At 33.2% G+C, this 14,265-nt stretch overlaps 1 long non-coding RNA gene across 1 annotated transcript; it reads right to left on the bottom strand.

The window, feature by feature from the left end:
• Positions 1–4,367: 4,367 nt before the first annotated feature.
• On the bottom strand, positions 4,368–10,511 carry LOC148905487 (uncharacterized). The gene is made up of 3 exons (XR_016121774.1): positions 10,447–10,511; positions 10,264–10,364; positions 4,368–8,166 (listed from the first exon to the last, which is right to left on the bottom strand). It is a non-coding gene; the product is annotated as an uncharacterized LOC148905487 (long non-coding RNA).
• Between the last annotated feature and the right edge of the window lie 3,754 nt (positions 10,512–14,265).

Genomic DNA, 14,265 nt, shown 5'->3' with positions numbered 1-14,265 from the left:
CAGTATAACAGGTTTTTGTAATCATGGTATGTGAAAAACATTAAAAACGCTTGACGCCAATTGAACATCGTGACGATATATGTAGTCGAAAATGCTTGACAAAATATAGTTTCAAAAAAGATATCCTTTTAAAAACTCATAATCTATAATGTGCTACTCCATATGATACTGTCTGCATCTTTTTTGGACATTTTTGGCCACCAGAATTCCAGTATAACAGGTTTTTGTAATCATGGTATGTGAAAAACATTAAAAACACTTAACGCCCATTGAACATCCTGACGATATATGGATTCGAAAATGCATGACAAAATATAGTTTCAAAAAAGATATCCTTTTAAAAACTCTTAATCTATAATGTGCTACTCCATATGATACTGTCTGCATCTTTTTTGGACATTTTTGGCCACCAGAATTCCAGTATAACAGGTTTTTGTGATCATGGTATGTGAAAAAATATTCAATGATATATGTAGTCCCAAATGCTTGACAAAATATAGTTTGAAAAAGAATATTCTTTTAAAACCTAATAATCTATAATGTGCTATCCCATGTGATACTGTCTGCATCTTTTTTGGATATTTTTGGCTACCAGAATTCCAGTATAACAGGTTTTTGTAATCATGGTATGTGAAAAACATTAAAAACGCTTGACGCCAATTGAACATCGTGACGATATATGTAGTCGAAAATGCTTGACAAAATATAGTTTCAAAAAAGATATCCTTTTAAAAACTCATAATCTATAATGTGCTACTCCATATGATACTGTCTGCATCTTTTTTGGACATTTTTGGCTACCAGAATTCCAGTATAACAGGTTTTTGTAATCATGGTATGTGAAAAACATTAGAAACGCTTGACGCCAATTGAACATCGTGACGATATATGTAGTCGAAAATGCTTGACAAAATATAGTTTCAAAAAAGATATCCTTTTAAAAACTCATAATCTATAATGTGCTACTCCATATGATACTGTCTGCATCTTTTTTGGATATTTTTGGCCAACAGAATTCCAGTATAACAGGTTTTTGTAATCATGGTATGTGAAAAACATTAGAAACGCTTGACGCCAATTGAATATCCTGACGATATATGTAGTCGAAAATGCTTGACAAAATATAGTTTCAAAAAAGATATCCTTTTAAAAACTCATAATCTATAATGTGCTATCCCATGTGATACTGTCTGCATCTTTTTTGGATATTTTTGGCCACCAGAATTGCAGTATAACAGGTTTTTGTGATCTTGGTATGTGAAAAAATATTCAATGATATATGTAGTCCCAAATGCTTGACAAAATATAGTTTGAAAAAGAATATTCTTTTTAAAACCGAATAATCTATAATGTGCTATCCCATGTGATACTGTCTGCATCTTTTTTGGATATTTTTGGCTACCAGAATTCCAGTATAACAGGTTTTTGTAATCATGGTATGTGAAAAACATTAAAAACGCTTGACGCCAATTGAACATCGTGACGATATATGTAGTCGAAAATGCTTGACAAAATATAGTTTCAAAAAAGGTATCCTTTTAAAAACTCATAATCTATAATGTGCTACTCCATATGATACTGTCTGCATCTTTTTTGGACATTTTTGGCTACCAGAATTCCAGTATAACAGGTTTTTGTAATCATGGTATGTGAAAAACATTAGAAACGCTTGACGCCAATTGAATATCCTGACGATATATGTAGTCGAAAATGCTTGACAAAATATAGTTTCAAAAAAGGTATCCTTTTAAAAACTCATAATCTATAATGTGCTACTCCATATGATACTGTCTGCATCTTTTTTGGACATTTTTGGCCACCAGAATTCCAGTATAACAGGTTTTTGTAATCATGGTATGTGAAAAAACCTTTCAAAACGCTTGACGCCAATTGAACATCCTGACGATATATGTATTCGAAAATGCTTGACAAAATATAGTTTCAAAAAAGATATCCTTTTAAAACCTAATAATCTATAATGTACTATCCCATGTGATACTGTCTGCATCTTTTTTGGACATTTTTGGCCACCAGAATTCCAGTATAACAGGTTTTTGTAATCATGGTATGTGAAAAACATTAGAAACGCTTGACGCCAATTGAATATCCTGACGATATATGTAGTCGAAAATGCTTGACAAAATATAGTTTCAAAAAAGATATCCTTTTAAAAACTCTTAATCTATAATGTGCTACTCCATATGATACTGTCTGCATCTTTTTTGGACATTTTTGGCCACCAGAATTCCAGTATAACAGGTTTTTGTGATCATGGTATGTGAAAAAATATTCAATGATATATGTAGTCCCAAATGCTTGACAAAATATAGTTTGAAAAAGAATATTCTTTTAAAACCTAATAATCTATAATGTGCTATCCCATGTGATACTGTCTGTATCTTTTTTGGACATTTTTGGCTACCAGAATTCCAGTATGACAGGTTTTTGTAATCATGGTATGTGAAAAAAATAGAAATTACTTATTGCAAATCAAATGACCTGATGAGATATGTATCTTGAGATGTTTGAAAAGATATAGTTAAAAAATAAAAACCCTTTTAAAAACTAATAATCTATAATGTGCTATCCCATATGCCGGATACTGTTTACGTGTTTTTTTGAATATTTTGGTACAGGAGAATTGCGGCATAATAGGTTTTTTTGTAGGCCAGGTATATGAAAACTTTGTTTTTTCAAAAATCGCAACTCCTTTATTAGACTTAAATTTTTGCGCAAAGACATTTGGACTTTTCGCATTAATGCATAGGAATTTAAATATGTCTTATGCTAAAATATAAAAAAATTGTCTTAAGAAGTAACAAATATTGTCTTACTTTAAAATTGAAGTGCTTTTTTTAAGACATATGTTTATAAAGACATACATTTTAAAATGATTTATAATTGATTGCCATCTACATCCATTGTCCATAGAGACAAAGATATGACAATAAAGGGAGTCGTCATTCTAAAGTCTTTAAAGACGAAAGGCGTTTTTGTTCAGAGCACGCTTTTTAAGAGTACACTTTTCTTTTTCATGCAGATTTTTCATTCTCGAGGGATTCGTAGTCATCCAGCAAGCTTGTTCTATTCCGCCATTTTGAAAAACGACAAGAAGAAGCCATCAAAGTGTTCCAAAAATGTCGAGAAACCAGCCGTAATAAAGATCCTAGATGTCTAAAACGAAAGGTAATGTGAAATATACACTTTTTCTAACTATTAGGTTTAGAAAAGCAAATAAAAATCGTCGAAATTCATTGATTTTTGAGTATGTTTTTGCTCGTCGATGCTGAAGTAAGATTATTGAACTGCGCAATGGCTTCTTTGGTTTGTAACATAATACTGATTTTGTACTAGCGGCCAATTGGGCTTTAGGTTTAGAACTTTTAGAATGTTGTTGTATTTATATCTAGTTGTACCTAACAGTATCTCGTCAATAATCCGTAGAAAAACACACTTTTTGGCAAGTTATTTACACTGAATTTCGTCCCTCCCTTATATTTAATTCCTACATTCATATATAGAAAACATTTATCTCCCATCATTTGATTTAAAGCCGAGTCTTAAATTACGTACATTAATATCCATTCTCGTACCCAAAACCTTCTCAGCTTTCTAACGAAAAATCGAAGAGAAGGGTTTGGTATAAGAAGGATTACTACCCAAAAGATAAGTTTCCCTTTTTTTTATTCTTTCTAAATTGATTTCTTTATACAAGTTTATATGATTCTCATTCATTTATTTAATTATAAATCTACTTTTTTTTAAACTAGATTACAGAATCATGGAAGCCAGCAAAGCAAAGAATCAAAAATGGAACAAGGGAGTCGCGATATTCAATCGACGTGCTTCAGGTTATACAAAATATTACGTTAAAAAAAAATTCCATTTATTTTTTGCCAAAAGATTAATATTTTGAATTAAAGTTTACGTGTTTTACATGTATTCGTTTTAACGATGTATAATAAATGAGTTTTAAAATATTTTGGTGTTTGTTTATTTCATGGTACACCCCTTTTCAAATTTTCGTTTTTTTCCCGCCAAAAAACTTAGAAAATTTTCAGGCTCCTTGTCACGTGATCTGGAACAAAGCTTTTTCCCGCCACAATACTTACCTATCTTTGCGTGCAAACTTAGCCCTGCTCAGCTCACTGCACCACACCCACTTGCACCCCTTTGTCGCTTTAGCACATTTACCCTTTGGCTAGCTTAGCACCTCTACCCCACCCATCTAATCCCCTTAAGCACCTTCGGCTAACTTAGCACCTTTACCCTTTGGTTAGCTTATCACCTAGACCCCACCTAATCCCCTTCCTTTATTCTGTTAAGTACCCCCATTGTTTCGTTCAGACAATAAACAAGACATTAAATATTCATAAGAATTTTTATTAAGTAATTAATGCAAGCCATTACAAAGCCCTATGATTTAAGGTACATCAATATTATCACTTTCAACAAATAAACTGACAGTATACAACACAAGTGCACAGGCTAATGGACAAGAGGCAAGATGAAGGTAAGGGTTCAAATCCAGGTAAGGTCTAGGTTCTCAGATGAAAAATTGGACAAGCAAAAAGACAGCCACCCACAAGCAAGGAACAAGGCAAGTCTGGTATGCACAGCAAGGTAAGAAAGAATGGCTCAAAAAAAAAAAACCAAAAAAAACAAATTGGCTTTAAAAGAAAAAAAATTCAAATTGGCAAGAAAAAAATGAAAAAAAATAGATAATTGTGAAAAAAAGTAAAAAATCCCCATAAATTTTGAAAAAATATATACTAAGTCTTTTTGTGATTTTTTTTGCCCCTAGGGTAATTAGACGAAGGTCCCTGAGATCAAAAGTTCAAACCTACCCTACCCTTAAGAAAAAATGGCCCTCGACAAAGTGTTAAGAGCCACCCTCAAGGGTTTGGCATAGGATGAACTGATGACCTCAGGAACAGAGCTTTTGATTAGGATTCTGAAGACGAAGGTGTTGCTTGATTAAAAGACTGGTACTGGAAACTAAAACGAGGCATAAAACTGGTTTTATGCCTCGTATACAGTATCAATTGGGCCCAGTTAGACTTGGAACTTTTCATCTACTTTATCTAATCAGATTGAAAGCCGCCTTAAACTGACTAGAGGGTAGCTTGCATGGAGCTTTATGAAACTCTAAAAGACCCAATTTTGGATGACAGATTTTAGATACCTCCCAACACTGAAGAATCGACCAATGAAAAGTAGCTCGTATGGAGCTTTATGAAAGTCAAAAAGACCCAATTCTGGATGACTGATTTTAGATACCTCCCAACATTTAATATTTGATCAATGAAAAGTTCCATGTTTTCACTGAGCCTTACCAGTACTAGTAACAGAATTGACTTGGACAGGATTGCAGCAAACCATGGTGTATGGCAAGGTATAAGTGCGGTATGTTATAGTATGGTTTTAAGATGAAATCAGAGTGAATCTATCCTGGCACCTCGAGACTGTACCAAGGTTTACTCAATCCTATACAATCTATTCTGCATTACAGCAAGAGTAACAAATGGTATTTTTTTGCTGACCAATCATAGATTGTTTGCAACCGGGTATGTAATTTTGATTTTCTTTCATTTAATAATTGTTTCCAACTGTGTATTTGCAATTTGAAGTCCAAAGGTAGTGGCAAGAAAAACATATCAAGCCATTATAACGCCAACATCAGATAAACCCATTTTTTCGATCATTTCAGTTAACAAATCCATTCCAATGCCTGAAACATGGCAACAAACTATTTGATTTGTAAAATAATATTTTCAATTTGAAATCTTTTTAATGAATAAAACTCTTTTCGGAGTCAGACAGAAATCGACTAAGCTTTAGTATACCATTTGTTATCTCTTGTTGTACTTTTACTCAAGCAACACCTTTGTCAGACTATGAGATGAACACACCAAGCCCTGTGAAATACTGATGCCAAATAATTTTTTTTGTTTGTTTGTATTTTTTTCTGATCAGGTTTTTTTAAAGTAGTAAGTACATTTTGTAGAGTACAATCAAATCACTTATAGACTTTCCTCATTTGTGATTAAGTAAATGGAACCAAAATAAAAAAGATGAAATTGGAGCCGAGAGATAATATTGGTGAGCCCTTTAAGAAAGGCATTCAGGTTTTTTTAATATTTTAGGTTTTACCCAAACAATGTAAAAGGTGGCCAAAAATAAAAAAATATTTAGATAATATATCACAGAAAGAACTCTAAACAGGATTGGTATGGCATAGCCATAAAACATCATTCAATATCCAATTGGAATTTTGTACAGTACTTCTATCTGACCATTGGTGTGTCCACTCATAGTCCTAAGTTAATATATTTTCACCACTCTAAGAATAAATGGAACTATTTCCACTGACGAGTACAAACACTACAAGCAGTTGCAACAGGTAATGGGCCAATAAGTTGACCACAGTAGCACAAAATAGGTTCAATTTGTACTAACTTTAAAAAAACTAAAAAAATAAAATTGGCAAAGACATGAAAGCCTAAATCTTTTGTACATGATACTTGTTATTTGAGTGAATTAATTCAATTGGCTCATCTGTTGCTCTGCAAGTTTTAGTGTTAGTAAGGTAACTAAGAACTTGTCTGAGAAAAGTAATTAGAAAATTGTACCTTCCAACCAACATCCTCTGGTTGACTTAAAGTGAATGTAACACCAAAATACATGGTCTACCATATTTTTGAATAGCAATGTAAGAGATTCAGAAAAGCAATTGGATGATAAAAGAGGACATTGGTGGAAAAATACAAGACTTAATGCTGGTAAATTGTGCATTTGACTTACTGTGTTGAAGGCAGTGAACCAGGAGTGCAGAATGTAGCAGACAAATCTTTATTAAAGCATCATTATATATGGTGATCAAAGAAAGTAGAACCACACTATCTAATCTAATATGCTCAAAGGATAAATTGAAAAGCCAATAATAACATTTAAAAATGTCAAATGCAGCTGATTGATCATGAATTTGGTTATCACTGTCTTAGTTGCTACATGCTGATTGAGAAAATAGTTGCAGCATGAAAATAGGGAAATACAATTTATAAGAGTATGTAAAGGTACGAAAACCTATTTTTGATTCTCTTGATCCTTGAGTAACGATAACAAGGACAAGATAGTGGGGTTCTACTGTATCATCAAATGCATCAATGAGAATAACAATCATCATGATGTATACAGTATCCTCTCACTTACGGTACTATGGTTGCAGAACAACTAAAATCAATGAACCAAATGAAAAGCTAAAAAGAGATTATTTTTTCCTTCAATTAAAAGACATTTAGAATCACAGAATTTTAAAGTACAGCGAGAGCATACTGTACAAACTGAAAACATGTCAAACAAAGAAATTGTTTACCAAAAAGCTTTTCCCAAAATTTCGGATTCTTGGAAATTGCCAAATCTGATTCGAAAGCAAAAAGAAGGGTGGAAAAAATTAAAGCAAAGGACTTAGAGTAATGAAAATCTGATTCAAAAATAATCAAAAATGTATCTTTAATTAACGCCTGTCTTTGGGAAAAAAATTTCGAAGTAGTTTGAATAGAATATACAAAATTTTGAAAGAAAGTTTTTCATATATATCAATAATCAATCAAATGTAAAATGAATCATTCAATGTGAGACAAATAATCAAGATCAATAAATATTAGTCAAATGCAATAAAAGACAATCAAAATCAAAATAAATCAAATATGTATAATAATATGTAGAGTTGATCCAAGCCAGCCAGTTATCAGGTCCAAAGGAGACATTATATGTGCATAAGTTACCAGCATTTAGTAAATAATTGTAAGAAAATTAAAAAGATGTGGTCACTTTTTATTTTGTAACAAAAAGCTTGCACAACCTTTGATAGTTTGAGTTCTTATTCTTAAAGTGGTGAAAACAAATCTACATACGACAAAGCATTATATGTAGATAAATTTAATAATTAAAGATTATTCACCAAAGACAAAGTGAAGATCAGCCAGTATTTGAGGCAAATATCAACCTGAATCCACTCAATAATTGGTGAATAAGTATTTAGTAGAATTACACTGGTGCTCAATCAATTCAAAGGAAATTGTTTTCGCTGATGTAATTTTACTAAATAACATCTAAAACTAACACTTATAGATTCAGCTAGTCTTCCTTTCCTTGATGATCCAACTACAAAAAACAATATAGTGTCAGTATGATGGTCCTCCAAGGTGAGCACAGACCAAAAGACCCTTCCTTGGAGCCTTGACTTGAAATGTTTTGGGCTTGACTACTCAGCCAGAATTTAGCTATTCAAGTTGCACTAGACATTTAGAAGTGCAGGGATGCTCGTTAGAAATTTTGAAAATGAAACCTAAAAGGTAACATTGTATATTTTTTCTAGTAGTCATAGAAATGGTAGGTTTCATTCCTAATTGGTACCAAAATGATCTAATTTTTCATCATTTTAATTAGCTTATTTGATTTAACCCTCTAAAAGGTATGAAGAGCCTCTCCACCTTCTATTCAACACTTATTCACCGAAGACAAACTAAATATAGAGAAAAATAACTGAAACGAAGTTGAGGTTATTATTCCCGATATTCACTGAGCCTGAGGCAAATAATTGTTTTAGTATAAATACACAGTTGATTCTTTCAAAAAAAGGAAAAAGAAGAAGATAAAAGTCTTTTTTTTTTTCGGTAAAAGCAACGAATTGGCTGGCCGCCATTTTGGATTATCGCTGGAGGTGATTATTATGTGATAATCTGAGTTTCTTGACCAATCAGCGTGTGAGATTTTAAATAATCACCTGTGTATTTATACTAAATATAAGTATCCCTCTCCCCCTGCATCGCACTGCTCACCCTGATAAAAAAAGAACAGTCCTAAGTGGCCCCTACCAAAAAGAATTTGTCAACTTCTCCCTTGAGAAAAAAAAATTGTTGACCGTAGTTTTTATCAAAATAAAAGGAAATTCGTATTTAAAAATTGGAACGAATGCTTTAAATTTCTATTTTCAAATGGGAGAAAATTTAGCAATATAATTTGTTAATGGAAGTACGGTTACAATTATTCAAATTTCTTGCAGAAAAAAAAGGAGAACGTCTGAACTAACTTTAATTCTTTTTGCATTGATAGAGTGGTCATAGAGTGGTACTGTTATTTAAAGTCAGAACAAGAAAGAGTGCAAAGCTTTGGGCCTTTAAAGTTTGTCACGTGCAACAACCAAACAAGATGTCGGAATTAAATCCTTATTTAAGGTAGCTCCATATAGTTAATTTTTACCGCGAGGGAAATGGGAACGAGTTTTATGATGGCGCGAGCTTTTAAAGCCACGAAAAACAAAATAAAGATGGCGGTGCGCCAAGCAGTTTCAAAAAATGTTGTAAAATTACTTTTCAAAACATGCTGGAATAAAAGAACACTGCAAATAATCCAAAAAAATGTCCAAACAATTACATCAGTGCCTTTTAACGACTCAAGTGAAGCTCAAAACAAGTTCAATTTTAAAATTTCGTGCATTATCGATGAGCCTGAGAGTGGCAATTCCGCAAGAAATTCAGCAATATCATGGATGGTTGGTGGGTTTGTATTGGCTGGCACAAATGTTTACCTCGCTCGCTCAGTTTCGCACATGCGCAAATACGGATCTTGTAGAAATTTTATTTTGATGACGTAATTGACTAATTTTTGTGCGCGATTTTTGAAATTAAAAATCTCGGAAATTTGGCGGTAAAATGTCTTCAAATTCTTACAGTGTTTTTTCGATATCAAAAGCAATCAGCTTGCAAAATATTTAGCGAGTTCTAACGACAGAATGTTTTTAATTGTGAAAAGACAGAAATTGCGTTAAATCTAAGGTTCTGTCGTTGGGATACTTAAGTCGCGGTGTCAAATGATGAAATAAGTAGTATGATTTCACTTAACATATTTAGAAAAAAATTCACCGCGAAAAACTCGAGCTTTAATTCTTTTTATTACAAAAAAGCCTCAATGAAGACTAACGTTACGTTGCTATGGCGACCCGTCATGTGATATTTTTTTGTAAAAACTGAAACCTTGATTTACTAATATTAGTACAATGCGCAAAAAAGGGTCAAAACATACTTTGTTTTTTTTTTAATACAGCAATATGTAACATGTACCTCAAAAGCCTTTTAACTATATGGAGCTACCTTAACGGCGAAGTTTTTTTATAAAGCCTCAAATGAATTTACACAGGAGAAAAACTCAATATTATCTTAATATGTGTCTAGAAAAGTCAAGTTTTGAAGCATTTCTTACCGTGTATTCGTTCAAGTTTTATGTCCACACCTCAAAGCTTCCCTCGACAAGCCATCTTGTTTCTTCTTACATGTATTTAACGGCAAACATATTTAGAAAGCCTGAAATGAATTTATACAGGGGAAGAAATTAATCCTATCTGAAGGTTTGTCTAGTCTAGTCTAGTTTTGAAGCATTTTTTACCGTGTATTCGTTTAAGTTTCTGTCCACATCTCCACCCTTCTTTCCACCCGCCATCTTGTTTCAACTTGTCAAAGAGACACTGAGACATGATGGGTGCACGTGCTTCACTACCACAGGAAACCCATGGAATGCTTGAGTTCGAAGATGATGTCATTCATGAATAGGCCCTTTGCAGTTAACGGTCACGTGTCTGTACTGGACTGCAAAATTTTTGGTTTTATATTAAATAGGTGATTCTTTTTAGCTACTTGTAAGTAACTGAATGAAAACATGTGTATCCAGTGTGTTACGAAATGTAGTTTTATTACGATCGCTCGAAACAGGTTGTAGAAAGTTTGTTTGCAGTCCAGTAAATTTCATGGGAATCAAAATGTTCATTCATTTACTCTCAGTGAATTAATAAGCACGTGATTGCTTAGCTGCAAAGGGACTATTAACTGTATAAGAAGATTATCGCCACAACTTTAGAAGAGACATTAATATGGTCAATGCTCACATGCAGAGATCAATCTATCTTATCCGTCGCATCCATCGATATCTGTTTTATCCATTTCAAGCATCCATCCATCCATCTAATCTCATCTAAACTATCCCTCACAACACCCATCCACTACCATCTCATCATATGGTTATCTAACCAATTTTGATTGCAAAGCAAAACATGTTTTACGCTTTCATAAGCGAGGAACGTTATACTTTCCAAACTTTCCTCAATCATGCAAAAACTAAATTTGAATTAGAAAGAAAAATTGCTTTATCCAAATCAAAATGCGCACAACTGTCTTTCAAAAAAAATGGTCTCCTTTTTCTAAATTTTTGAGCATGAAGACATTTCAAATAGTGTAGATTGATTGGGATAAGTTTCTCTTTCGAGTCTTCACAGTGTGAAAATAATATTATATATTCTTTTGTTGTTGTTGTTTTGTTGTTGTTGTTTTGTTTTTTTTTTGTTTTGTTTTTTGTTTGCTTGTATTGTCTGTTATACGCGACAAGAACAAGTAAAATTTACAAAACATCACTTTTTTTTTCAATTGATGTATATATTAAATAAAAAGTATCATAATAAGAGAAGGACATATGATAAGGAAAACATTTTAAAAACATTCAAATGTCTTGTAAATAGTAGAGGAGGTCGGTTAAAAAAAGAAAAAAGAAGAAAAAACATTAAAAAAAAAAAAGAGAAAAACTAAAGATAAACTAGCAACAACAATAGCAAAAAAATATTCAAAATATCAATAAATGTATGTTATTGTGAATGAAAAAAATGCAAGAGGAGGAGGTCGGTTAAAAAAAAACGTATATAAAGAATAAGAAATATAAGGGGAAAAAAGAAAATGTTTTGTATAGCTTTTTGTATATTGTAAATAGACCAGTTTCGAATTCCAAATTACCGCTGTGTTCCTTGATTACAGACTCATTTGCACAGGGTTAGCCTCGTATCAGTGTTTAAATATTTACAAATACCGACGGTAAAGTAAAGAATGCACAACTTCAACAATACAAACGCTTTGAAACTCGACGGACCTTGACTGGAACACGTGAATATTCTGCACAAACTCGAGGCTAACCCTGTGCAAATGAGTCTGTAATCAAGAAACACAGCGGTAATTTGGAACTCGAAAAGGGTCTATTGTAAATTGTCACGTCTTTGTGTTAAATAAAGTATTTATTGAAAAAAAAAAATCCACTACCATCTCATGCACCCATCCCATCTTATCCATCTATCCCATGCATTATTATGTATTCAAAATGTTTGAGCAGCGGTCCGCCATGTTAATATATTGATCACCAAATCAATGCCCAGGGACTACGTAAACGCAAGGACAAAGTAGAGGCGATTATAAATGCATCACGTGAAGGAGGTCCGCTCATTCTTAGGACTTGTAAATGGCATCGTACTTCAATGGTTTTGATCTTACATCTTTAACCGCCCTCAGTCAGTGAAAATTGATGATGCCTTTATCGTCTGATAGAACATTGCTTTAAGGTGTTGATCAGGGCTCCGAGATGGGAGATTTTCCATTACTTCTCACTACTTAAGACATTTCTTTTTTCTAAATACTATTAGACTTTATTTCTTTCTTTTAATTCTGTAACAGCGCTGAGACTCAGTGTAGCGCTCCTAAAGCAGTTTTATTATAATTATTTTATTATCCATCCATGATCCCATCTCATCCATCCATCACATCTCTTCCATCCATCCCATCTATCCCATCGCATCAATCTATCTCATCTCCTTCATGTATCCCATCTCATCCATCTATCCAATCTCATTCATCTTTCCCATCTCATCCATCTATCCCATCTCATCCATCCATCCCATCTCATTTATCCATCTCATCTAATTTATCCATCTCATCCATCTATCCCATCTCATCCATCTATCCCATCTCTTCCATCTATCACGCATGCATCCATCAATCACGCATCATTTCATCCGTTAATACAGATATATTCGTGACAGCACACCATCTATCTATCTTGAAATCTTTCTACATTTTCCATGGATGTGATTTATATATATTACTATCCACGTGAGTTGCTGTGAAAGCGAAAAAATCCTGATGTTTCTAAATAAAGCTAATTAGTTGAAATTATTTATGACGAGCTAATTGTTTGCTACGACGATTTTACTGAAAGAGAAATCGAAAAGGATGAATTATAGTTCGGTTCATCCTTTTAAGCTCACGTGAATCCACGTGAATCACGAAACTGCACGCAATGAGTTTCCAAGCTTGAATACGACCCCACGAAACAAAAGTTTAGTTTGTAGTCGTAACCTCTACTTCCGATCATTTCAACGCGAATGTTACACAGACTTTCCAAACTGATTTTATCGTTGTAGGGTTAGTGATCTCTGCCCCGTCCCTTCCCTCTTTCTTCTGAATTTGTCATCCACGAATGACAGGTCAGTGTGCAAAGTAAAGCGTTTTCAGAGTACCCTGTAATAATCTGCTGAAAGGAGAACCGATTGCGATAGACATTTAACAAGGAAAACCAGTGATAAAAACGGAAATCATCGGGATGTCATTGTCCAGTCGAAGGAGATGTCAAAGCGGATCTGAATTTCTAAAGCATCTCCATCAATTTCATCATTCAATCAAGTTGCTAATGACATCCCGATGATGTCAAAATGCTGGTTTTTTTATTAGTTTCCTTTGAAATAATATATGATTATCGATGAAATTCATTTGTAGTGAATTTTTATTATTCAATGCGATTCCTAGAAATCCGTTATATTCACAATGTGAAAATATATGCCACTTTATATTAATATAGAAAATAATCCTAAATTTTGGATACGATAGTGAAAGTCTAGAAAAAAAGGAGAAAAAAGACCCTAAAAACGTCTTACTCTGCACACTGGTGTGTCTTCTGAATATTCATGGGACGTATTCAGCCTTTGCAGTTTCTCTTTCACGACTGCCACTGCAGCTAACTCCTTAGCAAACGACCTTTTCGCTTTCAGCTTTTCTACTTTTGCCTTATTCAAAGAAGCCTTTAACTTAGCAATATCCATCCTTATTTTTTTTGAGCTTTGCTCAAAATTTTCTATTATAACACTCAATTTTCTGCTGTTTTTTTCAACATCTAAGATATTCTCCTTTACATATTTTATTTCTTCTTCTTCTTCTTCTTGTTCTTGTTCTTCTTGTTCTTCTTGTTCTTCTTGTTGTTGTTGTTCTTGTTGTTGTTGTTGTTGTTGTTCTTCTTCTACTACTACTACTTCTTGTTCTTGTTCTTCTTCTACTACTACTACTTCTTCTTCTTCTTCTTCTTCTCCTTCTTCTTCTCCTTCTTCTTTTCCTTCTCCTCCAG

This window comes from Actinia tenebrosa, unplaced genomic scaffold (genome assembly GCF_029948245.1).
Source record: "Actinia tenebrosa isolate PJP-AT-01 unplaced genomic scaffold, QUT_ActTen_1.0 PGA_scaffold7__59_contigs__length_16204524, whole genome shotgun sequence".
Lineage (NCBI taxonomy): Eukaryota > Metazoa > Cnidaria > Anthozoa > Actiniaria > Actiniidae > Actinia > Actinia tenebrosa.
Note: the sequence above shows the minus strand (reverse complement) of the source record. Positions and strands in the feature narration are given on the sequence as shown.